The sequence below is a fragment of the Suricata suricatta genome, chromosome 1 (genome assembly GCF_006229205.1).
Source record: "Suricata suricatta isolate VVHF042 chromosome 1, meerkat_22Aug2017_6uvM2_HiC, whole genome shotgun sequence".
Classification (NCBI taxonomy): Eukaryota; Metazoa; Chordata; class Mammalia; order Carnivora; family Herpestidae; genus Suricata; species Suricata suricatta.
In genome coordinates, this window is record NC_043700.1 from 162,787,177 (window position 1) to 162,790,871 (window position 3,695).

A 3,695-nucleotide genomic window follows, 5' to 3' on the forward strand; every position below is an offset into this window, starting at 1 on the left:
GCAGCTTTGGTAACTTATTAACTGGCTTAGTCCTCTGCTGGGAACAGCATGAAGCTCAGGCAGGGAACACCTTGGCTTATACGTTTCAGGCATTCACAGCTTTTGAAGTCTCTCACAGTCCTCATTTAGGTTGCTAATGACCTTTTTTGAAAAGATAAAATATTCTGGACACACACTGAATCACCACAAGTTTGTTCTTTTCATTGTTTCACCATTTCCCCAATCAGGCCCCAAATTTTAACAAAAATGATCCTACCCATCTCTGTTCCTTCCCACCCCCAACCCTCCCGCCCCCAAATAATACACCAGCAATAGCCCAAAACTACACACATGCTACGCTGTAAAAATGCAGAGTTAACACTGTTGGGAAGAAGGCTGAGGGTTGTGGAGATGTGCTTCGAAGGTCGACAGTGTCCTTTGCTCTCCCACACACCCATTCTGCAAGTTCTGTCCTTCATGGAAGGCCCTTTGCCTTTCTCAGCAAAGGAAAGAATGGGCTGCCTTGCAACCCTTCTCCTTCCCCTCCACTGGGATGGGTGTGCAGACCACACGGCATGGAAAGGCTTTAAAGCACTTGGGCTGCTTTCGGGCACAGAAACGCTACTGGCTCTTCAAAGGACATCTTCTCAAGTCACCTCTACGGTGCCCAGACAAGTAGAATTCCTTCCCTCCCCACTTGAAACCCACAGTCAGATGTGACAGGGGCTGGTACTCAGGAGAGTTAATTCTTGTCATCTTTTTTGTCATCATCCTCCGAGGGGTAAGAATGACACGTCAGCCTTTCCTCATAGAAGGATATGACCACCTGTGGGCACTTGACATTGGCTTCCTTGGCAGGGACTAGGTCAGCCTCATCAGAGTTTTTCCATTTCATCAGGAACATGAGTTCTCCACTGGAGTCTGTGGCTCCAATAATCTGCTCTGGCTCCAAACCCCGGGCAAAGCCTCGTGGCTCTTCTGACTCTTCTTTCTTCTTTGGTTTGCTTTCCTCTCCCTTATCTTCAGAATCAGAATCAGCTTTGTGCTTGCCTCCCTCTGATTTATCTGTCTCATGTGCTGTTTTCTGTGACCGTAGAAATTCAGCGAGATCAGGGCAATCCAGGTTCTCTTCCGGCTCCCACGTGTTATCCTCGTCTGAGAACCCCTTCCACTTCAGGAGGTACTCCACTTTGCCCTTTACCACTCGACGGTCAAGAACTTTTTCCACCTCATATTCCTCTTCCTCCTCTTCTAGCACCTCCTCCACTTTCTTGTTTTGTTTCTTCCCCGTAGTGCCCGCCAGCTTTCTGGTCTAAAGGGTGACGCTGCTCAGGGCAGCGCCCAGGAGCCTGAGAGGAATCGGTAATGGCGCGTCGCGTCTGGCCGGCCGGGGGAGTGGCGCCCAGAAAAGCAACAAGCTGGTGGCCGCTGTCGAGCCCTTCACTGAAGCTGGAGTCACTTTCTTAAAAACAAACAAAACCAGAGCATATAACCCCAAACCAGATGTTACCGTCTAATTTATTCATATTCTGTCACTGTATTCAAGTTTCAGACCAAAACACTGGAAAAGTATTAGTGCCAGCCTGGCAAAATAATATTTATAAATGACCTTGTGGCATCTGGGTGCCTCAGTCGGTTAAGCATCCAGCTTTGGCTCAGGTCATGATCTCACTGTTCCTGGGTTCAAGCCCTGGGTCAGGCTATGTGCTGACAGCATGAAGCCTGCTTGGAATTCTCTCTCTCTGCCCCTCCCCCACTCATTCTCTCTCTCTCTCTCTCTCTCTCTCTCTCTCTCTCTCTCTCTCTCTGAAAAATAAATAAAAGAAGTAGCACAAGTCATTTCTGTTCACATACTGTTAATCAAAACTTATCTACATGTTAGTCACATTATCTACAACCAGCTGCAAAGGAGTCTGGGAAATATAGTTTTTAGCAGGATGACCACTATGTGCCAGACTAAAAATTCTATTGTAGGAGGGTTATAGAAATTGGGAAGAATTAGCAGACTCTTACACATAAAACCCACATTTTCATTGCTATGATTGCTGATTTTTCATACAGTAGGGATATAAAGTTTCATTTTAAAGGAAATTAAGTTTAGAAATTCAGTCAATTGTGAAAGAATTAATATATAACACTGTAGTTCCCACTGAGATAGGACAAAAATTGTGAAGGTTATATGTGAATGAGTAGAATTTAGGAAACACAGGGATAGTTTTAACTAGTAATGCTAAACTTTGGACACTGCCAGGGATGTTAGTTTTTCTAACACTTAAAGACCATGCCTACGTAATGACAAACATGCAGATAGAAAGTGAAAAGTAGGTACTATTTGTTCTCTAGCAATGAATTTTCAAACTTTGACCCAAGCATCTCTACAGAGGTGTTTCAAGGATCCTGCAAGTTAGATTTAAATATAAATACATATATACACACATAGATAATTATAGTATATATGTAAAACTATCTACAAAGCTATGTTTTTTATTTTTAAAAGTGTTTACTTATTTACTTTTGAGAGATAGAAAGAGAGCACAAGCAGGGGACGGACAGAGGGAGTGAGGGAGACACAGAATCCAAAGCAGGCTCCAGGCTCTGAGCCGTCAGTGCAGAGCCCAATGTGGGGCTCGAACCCATGAACTGTGGGACATTTAACCAACTGAGCCACCCAGGTGCCCCTACAAAGCCATTATTAAAAAGATAAAAAGCAGAGCTCTCCATTGGCATGGTATACTGAGCACACGTTTATATCCTGTCCCTTCTTAGGATCCTATTAAAGTTACAGCAAGTGGGGAAAGGACATAATCCAATACAATAAAGGGACTAGGGAGGGGACATCCGTGGTCAAGAGATTTAAAGAAATTTCTGGAGTGCATTGGGCAGATAGTTGTATGCTGGTGAATAGCTGACCCCTGGAGTCCTGGCAGAGGTGGGGCCTGTGCAGCAGAACAGCATCCCATCTGCCCAAAAGGATGTGGGAGAAAGAGGGACACACACCTGGGGCTTACCTGAAGGTCTTTAACTTCGACAGTCAACCTTCTCGTCCAGTCCTCCTCTGGAAGCATAATGACAGGCAGCCTGGCATTCACCCCCACATGACTACATCTCTCCGTCCCAGGGTCAAAAACAAGCTCCCCAAAACAACTAGGCAGGGTTGGGGACAGGGTTCTTCTGTAAAGAAACTGATTAAACTGTTGGGGAGAACTAGAGCAAGGAGTGTTGTCCGGCACCGCGGAACTGTGCTTTAAGTCAGTCCAACGTCACCTTTGCCCTGAAGGCGTCATCAAGTCAGAAGACCTTCTCAGGGCGCCTGGGTAACTCAGTCGTTAAGCATCTGATTTCCGCCCAGGTTCATCAGCTTCAGCCCTACTGTGGGCTCTGAGAGATTTTCTCTCTTTCTTCCTTTCTCCCTCGCTCTCTGCCCCTCGCAGGATTTTCTCTTTCTGCCTCTTGCTCACCATTTGTACCTTCTCTCTCTCAAAAAATAAACTAATAAAATAAAATAAAATGAGCCTTTAAAAAAAAAAGACTGGGCTTCCAGGTACATGAGTTGAATTAAACACAGGCACTATTTTCATTCTCTCCTGAATGAGAGAGTGAGCCCTTACTTGAGCTTACTTACTAAAAATGGCAGCAAAGGAATGAGAAGGATGTAAACAAAGAGAGTGGGAAAGGAGGCACAGATGGACAAGAGACATCAACCATTTCTTAGAAGG

The 3,695-nt window shown here is 45.1% G+C and overlaps 1 pseudogene; it reads right to left on the reverse strand.

Moving 5' to 3' along the window:
• Positions 1-339: 339 nt before the first annotated feature.
• Positions 340-3,263, reverse strand: LOC115302198 (annotated as a pseudogene).
• Between the last annotated feature and the right edge of the window lie 432 nt (positions 3,264-3,695).